Source organism: Muscardinus avellanarius (genome assembly GCF_963383645.1).
Source record: "Muscardinus avellanarius genome assembly, chromosome: 19".
Classification (NCBI taxonomy): Eukaryota; Metazoa; Chordata; class Mammalia; order Rodentia; family Gliridae; genus Muscardinus; species Muscardinus avellanarius.
Genome location: NC_137805.1, coordinates 6,405,670 through 6,425,616, shown reverse-complemented (window position 1 = coordinate 6,425,616; position 19,947 = coordinate 6,405,670). Strand labels below are relative to the sequence as shown.

Here is a 19,947-nt window from a genome sequence, read left to right as displayed (position 1 = left end):
AATTAAACCGAAACAAAATATAGTCATGCTGTGTTATCATACTCTAAGAAAATGGTAGATCATATTAAGGATAAGCAAGGATTAAAAAAATAGGAACTCTCATGCTATGTTGGAGGAAATAAAGTGATACAACCATTATTGAGCAACATTCACTAAAACAGAGTATATCCATGTTCCCTGACCCAGCATAAACACTACATATGTACACATATACATATGTACACATGTATATATGTGTATATATGTAAGTTTGACAGATATTTATAAGGAATTTCAATATTTGTTCAATATTTGTAATGAGAAAAATGGAAGCAATCCAATTGTCCACCAGTGATCAGATAAATACAGAAACATTTTTAAATATTCACACATGGACTATCAGATAGCAATGAGAATCAACAGTGTACAAACACACTCACTAATCTGCATAGATCTCATGAATTAATAAGGAACAAAAAGCCAGTAGTGGTGGTATACGCCTGTCATCCCAGTACTTTGGAGGCTGAAACAGGAGGACCACAGATTCAATGACAACCTCTACAACTTTACAAGATTCTTAGCAACCTAGCAAGATCCTGTTTCAAAATAAAAAATAAAATACAGCTGAAAATGCAACTCCTGGGTTAAATACACACACACACACAAAATTTAAAAAGGAACAAAAGAAGACATAAAGGAGTGCGCTCTATGCACTCCCTTTATATATAATTAAAAAATAGATAAAAGTGAATACATGCTGTTAGAAGTGAAAAATATAGGTATCCCATGGTACATAGGCCATATGTAGAAAAAGACTGGGAACACTGGGGCGGTGGTGAGCTTCTTCATCGAGGCTCTGGCGTCAGTGGGGTCCTCAAGTTCTGAAAATTCATTGAGTTGCACACTCATCATTTATGTATCTGTTTCTATACGCATGATGCACATCAATAAATATTTTATTAATTTTTATTTTTGGTGGTACTGGGGTTCCTGGAAGCCCTTCTACCTCCGGGCTATACTCCCAGACCTATTTTTACATTTTTTATTTGGAAACAGGGTCTCCTAAGCCAGCGCACGCGGCTGGCTTTGAACCTGCGCGATCCTCCTGTCTCTGCCTCCCAAGAGCGGTGATTACAAGCGTGTGCCACCACGCCCGGCTATCAATAAATATTTTAAAACCACACGTCAAAGTAATGTGATGTGGTGAAAATGTGATTGTCCTAAAAATATATATGTATATGGATACCCTGTATCTTTTTGCTGAACCAGTCAATTATTATGTCTTTTTTAGCTCCCTAATTTAAAAATGGAGATATAGATATCACTTCAGATAGCTGATTTTAAAAATCAAGTGAGTCAATGGGTATTAAGAAATAAACTTTGTTGGCTGTAAGAATATATTCACATAGAAGGTGTTCTCTATTGGAACACAAGCAAAAGAAAGCTTTATCTTAATTTTTTAAATGATTTTGTACCATTAAGGACTAGTTCCCCCAGAAAAATGATAGTAATTGAGCGTGTTTTGGATCAAGTTTTAAAAAGCAGGTTTTTCAATTATATAATGGTCTTTAATGTACCCAGATTGTTGCTTTTGTTTCAGAAAACACAAAATTACATGATAGCTTGTAAATGGCACATTCAATTTCACACACTGAGAATGCTTGAAAAGCAAAAGGTCTACATAGAATGCAAGAACTCGAATTTAATGGCATCAAATGATACATAATTTGATTCGTTCGACCACATTTCTAGAAATTAATCACCGAGTGTCACTATCTTTCTGTCCTGCATTACTCACTACATCAAAAGAAAACTGCCCTTTCTGCCATAGTGCTACTAATCAGTAATAGTCGGTTCTTTAGATTTAGCATTTCAATCCATTGCTCAGCATCTGGAAACATTTTAAAAGGTCAGACTGCTACTCCCTTATTCAATTTAGTAAAGTTTAAAAAAAAAAAAACATAATGAGCTTTCTTTCTGTGCCTCTCAACATGCTTCGAATCACCTTTAGAAATCAATCCAAACTTTGCCTGTTAGAGTAAAAATTTGGAGTAAAGATTTGAAGAGGAAATAGAGATGCATGACCTGAAGTTTCCTTTTCTCTGATGTTTTTCTAAATCAGTGTTTCTCAACAGCACCCCTGTGGGACTTTGAGGATGGCTAATTTTTTTTTTTTTTTTTTTCGCAGTGCATGGCTTGCTCTTCTGTGCGAATAGGGTAATCGGCAGCATCTGTGGTCTATAAGCGTGGGATGCCAGTACAACTTCCCTTTCATCTGTTGACAACCAAATCAAGCAAACAAACAAAAACACAAAAATGTCTTCAGCCAAAGCCAAATATTTTCTTGTGGCAAGATGTAAAATTTCCCCCATTTGAAAGCCATTATTCCAGATGAATCTGCCAGTGCCCCTGTTTTCAGATTTGCTTGGAGACATCTAAGCCTTCATATGGTTTCTTCCAGACTATCTGAAGTAGTTCAGATGTAAGGTGCCTTGCTCAGAGTGTGCGCCTGTAGCCTGGTACAGGCTCGTTTGGCAGACTTGTACATTGCCCAGTGGTCCTCAAGGCATGGAGGGTTGGGTTGTTGTCTGGTGTGTTCATTCTTAAAGAATATCTTTATTAAAAGTATTCATTCTTGAGATAATTCTCAGAAAAGGCAGTAAAAGTAAATGTGGAGAAAAGGGCAATCCCTGAACTGAAGATGGCATTTAGGTCTGCCTGGGAAGGGGCCTCCTCATGCTAGTGGGGGTCTGCATGTACCTGGTGTAAACACATAGAAGGTATTCTTACTGCAACAAAAGCCAAAGAAGGTTTTGCTTCCTGGTGCTGCTCTGCTCATGAAGGTGCAAGGAGTCTAGATTCTCTGTTGCCAGAAATTGAGATTCTTTGTCTCTTTTTCTGGTCATGGAATCATGCTCAGCTCATGAACAAGGACTGAATGAAGGTGTTGGAAATTAGCTTCTCTGAGAGCAGCCGGCAGTCTCTGATGGATGGGAGCTGGAGGATGCTTCCAGCTCTCTAGTCGCTTGGTAAACGGGAGTTAGTGGCTAATGATCCCAATTCCGTTGGCTCTTCATCAAGATACCCCTGCCACATGTGTTCTACGCCAGCTCCCAGAGCGCCCCAGAAGGATCGGGCTCCAGCTGCCCCTGGTGCTGACTTGGCTGCCTCCCCTTCATTGTTTCACTCCCCTACCGACCACCAGTATCTCTCTGGATCACTTCCAAATAAACCACTCTCACTCAAATTCTGTTTGAGAGTTTGGTTGTGAGGAAAACCAAAGCCAGGCGCTCTGGTCTGGCAGGCTGCCGCGCTGGGTTCCTGCCTTCCTCGCACCCGTGAAGCTAACCTTGGAAGAATCAGAAGTCACAGGGCTTCTCCTGGTCCCAGATATTATTTTATCAGAAAAATAGATGTCTTCTGAAACCACAAGCAAGCGGTTTCAGTTTTTGCTTCACTGGAAGGACGCATGTAGCCTTAAACGCTGTCAAAGGGCAAACAGCACGAGTACCTTTATAATCGACTTTTTGTTATTTACTTGTATAGGTATCTTATAATGTAAGTAACCTTAAAATCATTTGCAATGCCTGTTTAAAGGGAAAAAGAACAAAACATTCTCCAGGATTCTGAAATTCTGCACTGCACAAATAAGTAATCCTGAAGAAGGAAATGCACTTGTTTTTGTCTTAAACCATCGCTTAGTCATATTGCCGATTCATAAAATACAATGCTTTTACTGTAACGTCTGGGTTAAGAACCGATGTATAACCCTTTGTAGGTTTTTTTTCAAAATTCAAGCAGGAAAGGCTGTTGTTTTGTTTTGTATTTGCGGTACTGGGGATGAAACCCCAAACCTTGCACATACAGAAATGTTTTAAATGATGAATTGAGTCATCCATGCTGAAGGAATGCCTGAAAAACACATGTGGGAACTACAAATGCTGAAGAGACAACAGGCAGATAGGAAGGGAACATCTATCAACAATGTCTGCGTAGAAACACTTACTTGACTTTCCTGAAGTTAGGTTGAGAATGTTGACAAAACAGAGCATTGGAAGCCTTTTTGGAACTCTAAACAGTGCATAAAGTCTTTTAAACACATTACATCTATTTACCAAATGTTAAATTGATCCAAGATTGTGTTTATTTTATTATTTATCCACACAAGCAAATTTAAAAAGAGGGTTCAAAATTGTATGAAATCACTGAACTACAAAGAATAATCTTTATAAAGGTATTGATGAAAGTTAAGAGGAGAGATCTGGTTTATAAACAGGAGATTCAACATTACGATCAATAATTAAGATAATATTGCAGAGAACGGAATAAAACATGATACTACTAATTGTGTAAAACACTACGTATGGCAGATCATATACAGTAATGCCTGTATCCTAATGTCTCTATTCAAGCCCTTTGGTAGAGTCTTCCACTCTGACTCTGAGCCCACTCATGTCACTTTCTTCAACCAGTGAGATAGTGGCAAGTTGATGTAATCAGAGGCTAAAAATGTATTCCTGCATTTCCGCTCCATAGGGTTCCTTATCAGTGGTCCAGCACTCTGGCTCAGGTTTGTTTTCTGAGCAGTGAGACCACTCAGAGCCCTGAGTTGTTTCGTTTGAGGCCATCATAGACCATCCAGCCTCCAGGCAACCCATCATCTATCTGTGGATGCTTGAGACATTAGTGGACACTTCCCCAGAAGGAGAGGCAGACTCACAGATTGATCAGATGAAAAGTCATAAAGGTTGAGAAAGGACGTAAAATGTCACAACAATGAGGTCACAGAATTCTTTAGCCCTGGAGGAAACAGGACAGTCATCTAGGTCATTCTGACCCAGCATAGCAGGTTCCTGTGGACTCCTTGTCGCCATAAACATAATAAATGACCCCAGTAAAAAGCCTTCTGCTTACTGCAAATCTAACCTGGAATGTATAACATAAGTAACTGAGGACATCCTGTGCTGTTCTCCTTGAGCAATGCAATCGTAGCAACTGCTTTACTGCACCCTCCTTCTTGTTCTTTCTTTCTTTTAGTCCATAAAACCCCAGACTCTGTTGAACACCATTAGTGAACACTTTTTCCCGGCAACTACAATTGATGTTTTCTCCCTTGACAGTCACCCTCATTTTGTGTTGAATAAACTTTGTTCTTAGGCTTGGTGTACCTCGACTTGCAAGATTGGCAAGGAGATTAACTTAAAAAACATAAAGTTTCAGGTAGTTTATTATTCATTATTACATATTAGGATATAGTAAGTATAGTCAATAGCTGCTGGAGTTAAAAACTGGGGAATATTTGCCATGAATGTGAGTTAGCTATCATATTTTAGATGTACGATGCAAGAGTCAATTCATCAAATAAATGTAGCCAGGATAAAAAGGTTTCTGGGCCCACTGTGACAAAAGCACTGTCTATATTAGGAGATTTGCTCAACAATCATAAAGAAAAAATAAGCCAGAGAACTATTGGGATGCATTGAGAATCCCAGACTTGAAACGAAGATGATTGTTAATGTAAACATCTTCATATTTAGCAGAAAGAAGCCTTCTGAGAGCTCCCTTTATCTCATAAAAGCAGAAACTGCTGAAAACGAGGCTGCCGTGAATCCTCTCTCTGGGGGGAGAGGGGTTATCATCATATAACAAAAGATGGAGAGGACCATGTGTACCTATGCCACCAAAAATATCAAAAACAACATCACCAGTTTTTATTTCCCGCTGGCCAGCCACAATGGTGCACACCTGTAGGCACAGTTACTTGAGCCAAAAGAATTACTTGAGCCCAGAAGTTTAGGGCTAGCCTGGACAACAGAGATGAGACCCTTAGCTCAAAAAATTTATTAATTAATTGAGAAAATAAAATGGATATAAAATAAATTGTATCATCTCCCATTGGAGATGGGAGGAATTAATTTGTTCTAGAAAACTCATTTGTTTTACACATAACAATTATTTCTGAGTCCTCTCACAAAGCTATCCAAATAAACCCACATCTTTAGATATTTAGAAACCCTCTCCTTTTATGCATTTCTATTGCATATAAATACATTTTATTTTTATTAATCCATGAATTTTATTTTAATTTACATGACCTCAAACACTGGACATAAAAAAGTAAAGGAAAACTTTTCTTCCCTGACAGAACTTATACAGAAGTGTCACTATTCAATAGTTTACATCAAGTACTGGGGTTCCTGGAAGCCCTTCTACCTCTGGACTACACTCCCAGAACTTTTTTATACTTTAAAAAAAAAAAAAATGGAAACAGCGTCTCTTAAGCCAGCGCTGCTGGCTTTGAATCTGCATGATCCTCCTGTCTCTGTTCCCAAGCGCGGGGATTATAAGCCTGCGCCACCACGCCCGGCTAAGATTAAATCTTAACCTTGAATTATGGCTGTGACATTTGAATTCATAGCCATATTAAACAAAGAAATGAGATTTTATAAGCAATTATTAATTGTATTAAAATATATCAGTGATAGACATACACTGTGTATGCCATGTGTTCTAGACTGCTAGTGTATTTCAGCATGATTTCAAATGCTAATTTCAAAAAAAGCAAATATGAGAAAAATTACCACTGATTTCATAATATAAATGTTTGATAGTGTTTTTTTTTTTTTTAAATGTACATAGCTGGGCATGGTGGCAAAAGCTTGTAATCCCCACGCTTGAGAGGCGGAGACAGGAGGATCGCACTGGTTCAGAGCTAGCCTCGCTGGCTTAAGAGACCTTATTTCTAAATTTAAAAAAATATATAAAATAGGTCTGAGAGTGTAGCCCGGAGGTAGAAGAGCTTCCAGGAACCCCAGTACCACCAAAAAAAAAAATGTACATAAGTGAGACAAATGAGTCTCAGATTTTACCATATTTTAGAAGCACCTGAGAAACTTTGAAAAATAGAAACCAAATGCCCAGAGAGTACCCAGAGCAAAAACACTGTAACCGTGAGACTGTGAAACAAGGGAAACGTTTGCAAGCATTTCCCATGATTCCAATGTGCAAGCCAAGAATGATGTCCATGGCTTGGTCCTAGGTCTGTGTTGGCCAATGTGATGGCCACTGGTCGCCTGTGCCTTTAAGTATGTGAAATGTGGATAGTGAATTAGAATAAGCACTAAGCGAGAGACATGCAACAGATTTTAAAGCTATAGTATAAATTAAAAAGTCTCATTAATATTGTTTACACTTATTACATGTCCATAAAATGGTACTTTGGTAATTAGGTTAAATGAAATACATTAAATTTATTTGATCTATTTTTACTTTTCAAAATGTGACCACTAGAAAATTTAAGATGACATAGATAGCTAGCATTTTTTATCACATTTTTCTATTGAGCAGCAGTGATCTAGATTGGCTCACTAAATTAGAAATAAGACATATAAAAATAGTTTTAATATTTGCATGCCTTTACAAAAATCTACCTAATGAATAAAGTATGTGTTTATATTCAAGAAAACAGAATATAAAGCCGGCGTGGTGGCGCACGCTTGTAATCCCAGCATTTGGGAGGCTGAGACCGGAGGATCACGGTTCACAGAAAGCCTCAGCTACTTAGTGAGGCCCTCTGCAAAACTCAGTGAAACCCGGTTTCAAAATAAAAATAATAAAAAAAAATAGGGCAGGGTGTGTACCTCGGAGGTCGAATGCCCCTGGGTTCCATCCCCAGGCCTGTAAAAAAAAAAAAAAAAGAAAAAGAAAAAGAAAAAGAAAACAGGATATAAACTTTAGGAGTATTTATTATTTTATTTTTTAACTATTTTTGGTAATGAAAATTCAACCTAGGGCATTCTACTTCTGAGCTAGACCTCCAACCTAACTTTATTTTATTTTAAACTTTTTATTTGCCATCACTATTTATTAATTTGTATTTGTTTATGTATTTTTAATTTTTATTGGTGCATTGTAGCCATGCATCTTAATGGGATACAAGATGGTAGAGGCATACATGCACACATCACTCGTTTAGCCTTTCCACAATTCCCTCCCCACTTCCTCCCCCTCCCTCCTCATGTTTCATTTAGTGATTGACTTTGATGTTTGTGAATATATATCATGTACATTAGGGAACTTCCCTCTCCCCCCCTCCAATCATCCCCAGCTAGGCCTCCGTATTTGCTCATCTATAGACTCTCCTTCTTTGTCTAGAGTTCCTTTTATGACCTCTTTTCTCCCTCGCTTTCACATATTAGGGAGAGTATCTGATTTCTTTATGTGACTAATCTCACTTAGCATAATGTTCTCCAGTTCCATCCACTTCCTTGCAAATGACATATTTTGTTCTTCTTTATGGCTGAGTAAAATTCTATTGTGTATGTATCCCATAGTTTTGTAATGCATTCATCTGTTAATGGACATGTTAGTTGGTTCCATAGTTTGGCAATTGTAAATTGTGCTATGAATATAGATATGCTTGCATTAATTTTGTAGTTTGGTTTTCCAGAAGTGGTATTGCTGTATTATATGGTAGGTTCATTCCCATTCTTCTGAGGTTCGTCCATAGTGTTTTCCAAAGTGGGTGCATTAATTTGCAATTCCACCAACAATGTAATAGAGTTTCCACTACTCCACATCCTTGCCAGCATTTGTTGTTGTTTGTGCTTTGAATGATTGCCATTCTAGTTGGAGTTAGGTGAAATCCCAGGGTAGTTTTTTGATTTGCATCTTTCTGATTGCTAATGATGACATTTTTCATACATTTATTGACCATGATTTCTTCTTTTGTGAATTATCTATTTAGTTCACTTGCCCATTTTTAATAGAGTTCTTTGTTTTTTTTTTAGTAATAAGTTTCTTGACTTCTCTGAATATTCTAGATATTAGTCCTCTATAGGAAAAATAGTTTGCAAAAATTTACTCCCATTCTTTTGGCTCTATGCTGAGGTTCATTATAGTTTCCTTTGCTGTACAGCTCTTCAGTTTATTTTCTTGTGCCTTGGGGGTTTTGCTGAGAGGTGTTTACTTGTGCCTATTTGTTTAAGTATTATACCTGCAAGGTCTCTGGTCTGATTTCCAAGTCTTTAAACTATCTTGAATTGGCTCTTGTGGAGGGTAAGAAAGTGGGGCTTATTTCCATTTTTCTGCATATGGTTAACCCCTTTTGCCAAAACCATTTGTTGAACAGGCTATCTTTTTTCCAGTGTATGTTTCTGACCCCTTAGTCAAAAATCAATTGCTGTAAGTGTACAGATTTGTTTCTGAGTCTTCTATTCTACTCCATTGGTCTATGTATCTGTTTTTGTGCCAGTACTATGCTGTTTTTATTATTATAGCTTTGTAGTATAGTTTGAAGTCAGGTATTGTTATTCCTTCTGCATGGTTTTTGTTGCTGAGAACTACTTTGACTATTCTGTTTTTTATTGTTGTTCCAAATGAATTTAAGGGATTGATTTTTCTGTCTTTGACTTTGGTAATTTAATGGGCATTGCATTGATCTCTATATCACTATTGGAAGAATGGCCATTTTGATAATATTTATTCTGCCTTTTGGTTGAGTTTCTTGGGTCTTCTAAGTATTGTATCATATCATCTGTAAATAGTGATATTTTTCGTTCTTTTCCTATTTGTACTCCTTTGATTTCCTTTTCTTGCCTTATTGTTCTGGCTAGAATCTCAAGTACTATATTAAAAATAAGTGGTGATAATGGACATCCTTGTCTTGTTCCTAATTTTAGGGACAATTCTCACAGAATATGATGTTGGCTGTGGGCTTATTGTAGATTGCCTTTATGATGTTGAGGTATGTTTCTTCTATTCCAATTCTCTGCAGTGCTTTTAATATTAATGGGTGTGGGATTAGATTATATGCTTTTTCAGTATCTATTGAAATGATTGTGTGATTTTTGTCTTTGGTTCTGTTTATGTGATGAATTATGTGGATTGATTTTTATATGTTGAACCAGCCTTGCATTCCTGGGATGTACCCTACTTGGTTATGGGGTATGATTTTCTTTATTTGTTTTTGAATGCATGTTGCTAGTATTTTGTTTGGCAGTTTTGCATCTAAATTCATTGACAATATAGGACTGTAATTTTCTTTAATTTAGCTGTCTATTTGGTTTGGGTATTAATGTGATGTTGGCTTCATAGAATGTATTTGGGAGAGTCCTGTTTCTCTTTACTTCATGAAATACATTGAGGAGGAGTGTTGGGATTAGCTCTTCTATAAAGGTTTTATAAAATTCACTTGGGAAGCCATCTGGTTCTGGGCTTTTGTTGGATGATAGGCTCTTTATTGCTGCTTCAGACTCTTTGATTGCTATTAGCTGGTTTAATTTTATATATCTTCTTGACTCAGATTAGGAAAGTTGTATTTATCTTAAAAGTTGATTTCTTCCAGATTTTCTATTTTGTTGGAGTATAGTTTTTCAAAGCAGTTTCTGATAATCCTCTGGATTTCTGCACTGTTGGTAGTAGTATCTCCTTTTTCATCTCTTTATAACTTAGATTTATTATTCTCTCTCTCTCTCTCTCTCTCTCTCTCTCTCTCTCTCTCTGTTGTTAAGTTGGCTAAAAGTTTATCTATCTTGTTAATTTTTTTAAAAAACCAGCTTTGGGTTTTGTTGATTTTCTGTAATTTTTAAATTCTCTACTTCACTAATTTTTGCTTTGCTCTGATTTTAATAGTTTTCTTTTGGGGTTAGACTGTTCCTGTTTTTCAAGGGCTTTCAAGCGTGTCATTACATTATTTATTTGGTGATTTTCTGTTCTTCCTTTGTGGACACTCAGTGCTATGCATTTTCCTCTTAATACTGCCTTTGAGGTGTTCCAGAGGTTTTCATATGTTGTATCTCTATTTTTGTTTATTTCTTACACATTCTTGATTTCACTCCTTTCTTCTATGACCTATTCTTTGTTCAGCAGTGTGGTGTTCAATCTTCACATGTTTATGTAGTTTCTCTGGGTCTTCTTATAGTTGATTTCTAGTTTCATGCCATTGTGGTCTGAAAATATACAGGGGTGTATGTCACAGTTTTTTAATTTGTGAGTGCTCACTTTGTGGCCCAGGATGTGGTCTATTTTGGAGAAGGTTCCATGAGCAGCTGAAAAAAATGTGAACTCTGCTGTACTTATATGGAATATTCTATACATGTCTAATAAGTTCATTTGGTTTATTGTGTTCTTTAGGTCTGAGGCATCTTTACTGATCTTTTGTCTAGAAGACTGATCTAGCTTTTTGAGAGGTGTGTTGAAGTCTCCCAGTATTATTACATTGGGATTTATGTGTGACTTAATGTCACAAAGAGTTTGTTTTTCAGCCAGGCATGATGGTGCACACTTCTAATGCAAGTACTTGGAAGGCTGAGACAGGAGGATCTGAGTTTGCAGCCAGCCTCAGCCATTTAGTGAGCCCTCCACAACTTAGTGAGATTCTATTACAAATAAAAAAATAAAACTAAGGCTGGGAGTGTAACTCAGTGGTAGAGTGCCCTTGGGTTTCATCCCCAGCACCACACACACACACACACACACACACACACACACACACACGGTTTTGTTTTATGAAATGAACTGCACCTATACTTGGGCATAAATGTTGACTATTATTATTTCCTATTATTGGATTGTTCCTTTTACCAGTAAAAATGACCTGCTTTGTTTCTTCTGATAAGCTTGGGCTTGTGGTCTAATTTGTTTTATATTATAGTTGCTACTCCTGCTTGTCTTTGAGTTTCGTTGGCATGGATTAGTTTGCTCCTGCCCTTTACCTTTAGTTTGTGACTATCTTTACTTGTAAGGTGTGTTTCTTACATGCAGAATATATATGAATTCTGGATTTTAATTCATTTTCCCACCTTATGTCTTTTATTGAGGACTTGAGGCCATTTATGTTCAGTGTGAAAATTGAAAGATGATTTTTAATTCCTAAGATTTTGGGTTTTAACTTCTGTTTGAAGTAGTGTTTGTTCTTCTTTGCTTAATTGTTTGCTTTATATAAATTAATGTTTCTCTGGTTCTGAAATGTATCATTTGTTTCTTCTTTGCAGTTAATATTTTTGAGTATTTTTCTCTAGTGCTCGTTTGAAAGATATAAATTCTTTCAGCTTTTGTTTGTCATGGAAGATTTTTATTTCCCCATTGATTCTGAGAGATAGTTTTGCTGGGTAAAAAATTAGGGGCTGCAAATTGTTTTCTTTCTGAGTTTGGAATATGGTAGTCCAGGCCCTTCTGGTTTTAATGACTTTGTTTGGGAAGTCTGGAGTGATGCTCATTGGTTTGCCTCCGAGTATCACTTGGTGTTTTGTTTTTGTTGCTTTTAAGATTTTATCCTTGGCCTCTACTTTGGTCAGTTTTATTATTATATGGTATGGTGAACCTTTGTTCTGATCTTCTCTGAAGGAGGTTCTATAAGTTTTACCTGTGTATTGACCTCTTTTACTATGTTTGGAAACTTTTCTGTACTACTTCTTTGAAAATGTTGTTGCTCCCTTTGGTTTCACTTTCTATTCCCTCTTTTGTGCCTATTATTCTTAGCTTAGCTCTTTTAAGATGAGCCTATATCTCTTCAATGTCCAATTCATGCTGTCAAATAGTTTTTTTTAATTATATACTATGCATTCATTTTTGGAGTGATCATCTTCTAAGAATGAGATTCTATTCTTCATGTATTCTATTGTTTATAGTTTGTATTGATGCTTTGCTTCAATAATTACATCCTTTCTTCGGGCTTTTTGGAAATCATTTCTACTGTTAAATTTCTGATTTGTACTGCTGGTGATCTCTGCAATTCCTTGTTGTCAGGTTCTGATATTGTGGGGTTGTGGGAGCTCATTGATTTCTTGTTTTTCCTTCTTCTCATGATTTCAGAAGTTTGTATATGTTGGTTTTTTATACATTTCTTTCAGTCTGTATTTGTCAGTTGGTATATAGAAGGGCAAGTTGTGTTGTATTTAAAGGTGAAGGTTGAGTGAGGAGGAAAGTGAAGTCATAAATGCAAGAATAGGGTAAATCCACAGATATGATTGAATAGAATGAGAGTATGAGTTTGGTAAGGTAGTATACAGTAGGGGTTAGAGGTAGTAAATATGTAGTAGGATTCTAATAACTAATGTAGAGTATTTTTATGGTTATAGGAAGTGAATTTAATATAAAACAAAGAAGAAAAAAGTGATGGAGGGAAGAGATTAGGTATGTACTAGGGAGGGGGTTGTAGGAGGGGTGAGGAAGAGAGCTAAGAACAAGCACACAGACACACACACACACACACACACACACACACACACACACACATAATGCAACCCTATAATTATATGAGTACTCAGCAGACTTGGCTTCTGCAGTCTCTCTGTGCAGATGCTGCAAGCCTGGTTCTCTGAGTCTCTCTTAGTCTATGAAGATGGCTGGTATCAATAGTGCTGACTCTAGTGTTAAGTGTAGGTCTCCTTCCATGATTTCCACTGATTTGGAGCCTGAGTCTCTGAGCCTATGCTATGTCTAACAGCAGACTCTACTCCCACATTTGCCATCTTCAAAGTCTCAGTCTCAGTAAGTTCATCATGGCTGCATGAGTTCTTATGGGTATCGTGCTGGGCATTATCCTGTGGGGACAGCGGGTTCACTTACAGTGTTGTTGAGTACCACTCTGGATCTCTGGAAGGCATGTTGAGCTCAGCCACCACTGCTGCAAAGTCATAGCCAGTGTTTGTGCAGAAGGAACTGGTGGACTGATGGGTTACAATTCTCATCATCTGCAGCTGCTTACTTTATTTCAAGTCTTTAATTTTTTTTTCTTATAGGTCTCTAGCAGTATGGTGCAGTGAGGCAAGATTGCACCACTGTGGCACCCATGGCAACAACCATTGGAGTCAGGTGAGGTCGTTTCCTGCTCTCTAGCTCTTTTGAAATTTATTCTGTTTTCTTTCTTTCATCAGAATGCTATTTTCATGGCAATAGAGAGCAAGTGTCAGCAGGACTGATATGTGCTGCTTCCTTTGGCCTCCATCCTCCCAGAAGTCCTGATTTTATTTTATGCTATTTATTTATTTTAATTTTCAAACCATTCTAAATTTCTCAGCATACTCTCTTTAAGTTATTGAAACTGGCCTTCAATCTGTGATCCTCTTGAGTCAGGCTTTCAAGGACTGGGATTACAGTACATTGTTTTTCTTGTTGCTTATGCAAAATAATTGATATGACTTTAATTTTATGTCTATGTTCAATTAAAATTGTAAATATTGCACCAATTTAAAGTTTATGCAGATTAGCAATACAGTCATAATTAAAATGTGCAAAAGCCAGCTTGTTAAAATGTGTGTCCATCAATTACATTTTGTCAATGGAATAACAGATTAAAAGAAAGAGGGAGACAGAACTTAAGAATAATCAATACTATTCTTGCTATCCATTTTTGTACGTTTTGGTCTTTTCATGAACAAATATTCTTACCATAAGAAGTACCAATATTACTGTTCTCTTCTGAGTAAAGGGACAACGTTTTAATTGTGATATTGATCTATACCAGATTAGTAGGTAGCATTAATTTAAAAGATGATGGAAATAAGAATGCTGCACACAAATAGTATAGGAATAATTGTGTTTTAATTTTAAACCATGTAGAACTAGTACATAAGTTAAATCTTGAGGTACCATTCTAGGAGTTGTGTTAATAATTGAAAAAGAAATCTGGCCCAGGATGTATATTTGTTCACATCACCTACTGTCACCTTGTTATTCATCAGATAATAATTATCATCCATGGCTTAAAGCCATTTCTTTCAATTTTCTTCAAACTCTTTATTTTCTAGTATGGGTTTCTTTTAATACCAGATTAATTTCTCTCCCACTTTGTGGTGGCAAAAATTATGCAATTGCATTTGCAGTTCTCCTAAGAAAATGTCATTCTGATTACTAAAATGTTACTAAAATGTTGTATATTTTTTCCAAAACAACTATTTTGTCCTGGAGTTGATTTACTCAATAAATGGAAAAGTCTTATTTGAGGCCAAAAGGAAAAAGGATGTCACTTCATAACAGCGCTGGTAACAGAAATAATACGATGGTTATCGTTGTCCACCTGGTAATGGTTTCCAATGCATTGTTGTTTTGTAAGCTCAAATCCTGCCTTTTGTTATTGTCATGTATTTTTCTTATAAAACTGCATTGTTAGAAAGATTAAAACTCACATTATGATTACTATAAACTTAAATTCTCCTTTAAGTAAAACAGTCAAGATGATAGACATAAACCAAAGGGGAAGGTTTCTCGTTAAATGAGTTGTGCCTCACCCCCTCTCCCTGGCATCCTATAAATTTAGAAAAAAACAAAACCAAACCAGTGCAACAAGAATGTTCTGTTGTCTTATATTTATCAACTTCACTCAAAACATTTAACAAAAGATTCTGGTGCACTGCAGTAGCTTTCAGCCAACCTCTATATCAATGTTGGGAACCACAGCAGAGATCAGGAGAGTCAGCCTTAGTATCAACTATCTGAATTAGGTACACTTGACCAAGTCCTTCATGTACTTCTTAAGGTATTTGTCCCCTTCTGACTTAGAGTTATGATTAGTGACATTGCCTATTTGCAATATTTGTAGAACAAACAAAATATTATAAATTTTGTTTTCATAGCTATAGTCTTCCCCAAAAGGGGATTTAATAAAAACACTGATATTGAATGCTATATCATGCAATTACTTTGTGAGATTGAGGATTATTTCAAAGATAAACTCTTTCTAGGTTTTCTTTCTTAGTGGCAAGTAGAGTAAATCAAACTGGAACTGAAATTGGAATAAAATGTTCAGATGTGATTTCACATCTCTGCATTGCATGTTTGGTCATTTAAAGTAGCGAAGGAACTATCTTTAGTTAATGGTCTATTAGGGCATTTATTTGTAAATAATTATAATAGACATTTGTATCAACTTTTTAGTGTGTCTGAGCCTGAGGCCCTAACAGTTTTTTTGACCTCTTATATCCGGTTTTTACATTTTTATTACCCAGTGAACTGAGAAAATGCTTTCAAAGTGCCCATATCCACCTTGTCTTCTTTCTCGGTTTTATTTTCCAGGGTTCATTCTCAAGCAATAGTGGTTACCCTTTATTTAGATTCAACTATGTAGTGGGTACTTTGCTCTCTTTAATTTTTCATAACCTATCAAGTTTATGAGTCTGGTTTCTTAGATAAAATTAATTTCCATAATCGTTATAACCATCCAAGTTGCATTAGTCAGCATTTTCCAGAGAAAATGACCCAGTGGAATATATTTTGTAAATATGTATGTGTGTCAAAAAACAAAATTTCAAAAAGTTGAACTTCAAAGATTTAATTGCTTTTAATTAGTAATTCATGAGCTGAGTAGCAAACAGTTGATAAAATAGAAAGATACTCCAATAGGCTAAGTAGAATGAGTGAACTTTATAAGCAGAAAAAAGTAGAGAAAAGAAGGAATAAGGAATAAATAGAGGGCTGGTTGTTTTAAGGTTACTTTCCTTACAGGGATATTAGAAACTCTTGTTGGCTCAATAGGATTTAGTTATTATTTCCATCTATTGGAGGGTCACATCTTACAGTTAAAGAACTTAGGTTTTAATGTAGTGATGTTGAAGTTCACCATGAATTAATCCATTTGAGTCTGTTTAAAAAAATATATGTATGTATGATTGTATGTATGTATGTATGTATGTATGTATTTTGTGGTATTTGGGTGGAACCCAGGGGCTATCTACCTCTGGGCTATACTCCCAGACCTATTTTTTTATATTTTATTTGAAAAAGGGTCTCACTAAGTTGCTGAGAGCTTCACTAAGTAGCTAAGACTGGCTTCAAACCTGTGCGATCCTCCTGTCTCAACCTCCCAAGTGCTGGGATTACAAGTGTGTACCACCACGCCCAGCTAAAAAATATATATTTATATATATGTATACATTTATATATTCTTTAAAATTATATATCATATATACATGTATGAAACATATACACAAATGTTACATATGCACATGTATGTTATATATATACATATATATATATGTATATATATATACATATATATATATATATATACACATATGTTTGTCAGATATCACTGTAACAAAATACCTGAAGAAATCAGTTTAGAAAATGAAATATTTGCTTTATATCATATTTCAGAGTTTTCAGTTGCTTTGAGCCTGAGGTGAGGCAGAATATTACAGTGGCAGAAGTGTGTGGCTAAGGGGGAAGGGAGAGAGGGAAGAGGTCAAGGAATAAAATATAGCCTTCAAATCCATGCCCCCAGTGAACTACCTCTAGATTCCTCCCCTAAATTTTCTACCACCTTCCAATAGTCCCATGAGCTGGACATCAAGTCTAACACATGAGCCCATGAGGACATCCATTCCAGATCCAAAGTAGAGCAACTTATGTGTATGTGTTAAAAAGCATATAACTCTATGCATTTTCTTCATACATAATTTATACACTATACATGCAAACATACTCTATACATATTTGAAAGAATATATATGTATACACACCCACACACACACATACACACACACATACATACATATATATTCTCTCCACTCTATAGAGAAGGAAGAGAGAGAGAGACAGAGAAGAGTGAAAGATAGATAGAGAGAGAGATAGAGAGAGAGAGGTATAAGAGAGGGAGAGAAAGATTATTTTAAGGAAATGGTTCATGTAATTGAGAAGTTGTGGCAACTTCAGGGTAGGCTGTCAGTCTGGAGATCCACAGAAGAGTTGAAGTCTAAAGGCTGCATCTGTTGGCAGAATTATTTCTTGTTTAGGGGAGGTCAGTATTTTTCTATTAAGGCCTTCAATTGATTAGATGAGTCTCACACATATTACGGAGGGTAATATGCTTTACTTGAAGTCTACTGATTTTTTTTAGTGGTATTGGGGATTAAACCCAGAGGCATTCTACCTTTAATCTACACCCCACCTCAATTTTATTTATTTGGAAATAGGGTCTAGCTAGGTTGATGAGAGTCTCACTACTTTTTGAGGCTGTCCTTGAACCTGCGATCCTCCCAAGTACTGCGATTAGAAGTGTGTGCCACCACATCTGGCTTGAAGTCTACTAATTTAAATGTTGATCTTGTCTAGAATATATCACTAAAACATTTAGAATAATGATTTACCATCTGGGTACCATGGGCTAGCCAAGTTGATACATAAAACTAGCCATTACACAAGGTAAATATTATGATCCCATGTACAGATGAGTACTGTAAGGCTCGGTGCTGTTTGGATACTGACAGTTTATTATGAAGCATCTGGAAATAAAAGGGAGTTTTCTTCCCCAAAGCCCAGGTGTTTTTCCCTACATGTATTGGCTTTCAAATTAATGTGTTATTTTCCCAAATAAGCAGAAACAGGTTCTCCCAGAGATAAATTCATTCTATAAGAAGCATTTGGTGACTGTGGCTGTATATTTTAGAGGTCTCATTTATTCACTGTACATTATCAAGGATGACAATCTAATGAGATATGTGACTGTCGTGATAAATAAATAGCTCTCTATTCTGAAAGAAGCCTTACCAAAAGCTAAGAATCAGCTGTTTTGTTCTTCAGAGTCTGAAACTTCCACCCATTTCATGCCAACATCTGAACGTAAGGCTCTGTTACTTCTTACCACTCCATTAGGATATTCCGATATGCTATAGCATTCCAAGATTCTAGTCTTCACTTTATAGTCCCAACTTCTGCATTTAATCAGCCACCGCCAGCCTCTCCTGCTCTCCCTCTTAAGAGCTTCTCAGTTACCCATTGAATAGAGCTGAAGTCTTGATGGAAACATTGGAGATTATTTCCAGATGAGCTTCAAATGCCTCTTCAGCTGTCCTTTTGACACTTGGCTGTGACAACACTTAGACTTGCCCAGGAAGGCTCCCAAGAGGATCTATTCTTTGATCATTTCTCCTCTGAGGCCTTCATTTCATCTTTCTCACCAGGCAGTTATCTTCTGATTCCTGTCTGCTCATCTGTCCTTTTCTCAACGAAATTTTCACAACCAACCCAGCGAGCAGCTACTTTCCTTACCCAGATCAACTGATTGTGGTTAAGGTTTGCGTTTGGGGCACCATATGATCTCTATGTATGTACTTTTCTTATCTGTTCAAAGAGAGGGCTGGGATTGATGCCTAAAAAGGAGTCGCAGAGCCAAAGGCAACCTGTCCCCCATTCCCGGAATGGGATGCCCTGTATTGTCATGTAGGTGCTCAATAAATGTTTAATACATTATCTGATGAACGAGGCTGGGGAGAAAACTGCAGTGTGTGGGACCCTGGTTAAGATGCCTCTCAGTGATGCACGAGCTCCGGCCCCTCCCACCTTCCTCTGCCTCCCTGGTCCAGGACCCCGCCCACTCCTCTGACCTTCGGACGGGCCGGCACTGCGCATGCCCGTATCCAGGCCGCCTCCGGGCGCGTGGCCACGCCCCTCCCGACGCTGGGGCGCGCGCGCGCGGTCCCGGGGAGCGTGCCCTGCGTGCGGGTGCCCGCCGAGCCCGCCGGGCGCAGGATCCCGAGTGCCCGGGCCGGGGCCTGAGGAGCGGGCACCGGGCCGAGGTGGCGAGCGGCGGCGGCGCGGGAGGCGAGGCGGAGCGCGGGCGGGGGTGAGCGCGGGCGCCGCGGCGGGCGGGCGGGCGGGCGGGCGGCTTTGCGCGTGCGCGGCGCGGGGCAGCGGCCGGGGGCGCGCGCACGGCCCGAGTGGCGGGGAGCGGCGGGCCGGCCGGGAGCGGCGGGCGGGCGGGCGCGGGGCTGCGGACCCGCGGGCCGGCGGCGGGCTTCGCCGGCGCGGGCAGGCCGGCCCTGCAGCCCGGGACGCGGGCGGCGCAGGCCGGCGGGGCGGCGGGCCGAGCTGGACCCGCGGGAGGCGGCGCGCCCCGCCCGGAGACTTCCCCAAGTTACTTTCTGGGCGCCGCGGGCGGGCGCGACCTGCGGGCTGCGGCAGGCCCGCGGGAGACCCGGCGGCTTCCCACGGTTGGCTTCCTTCTGGGATGGACTCTGGGTCCTTCGGGTG

At 38.2% G+C, this 19,947-nt stretch overlaps 1 protein-coding gene across 1 annotated transcript in view; it reads left to right on the top strand.

Annotated features, from left to right (window-relative positions):
• BTBD3 (BTB domain containing 3) overlaps window positions 1-19,947 on the top strand; it is a gene marked incomplete at both ends in the record, with an annotated part of 544,971 nt that overhangs the window by 495,741 nt on the left and 29,283 nt on the right. The gene's annotated exons all lie outside the window — the stretch shown is intronic.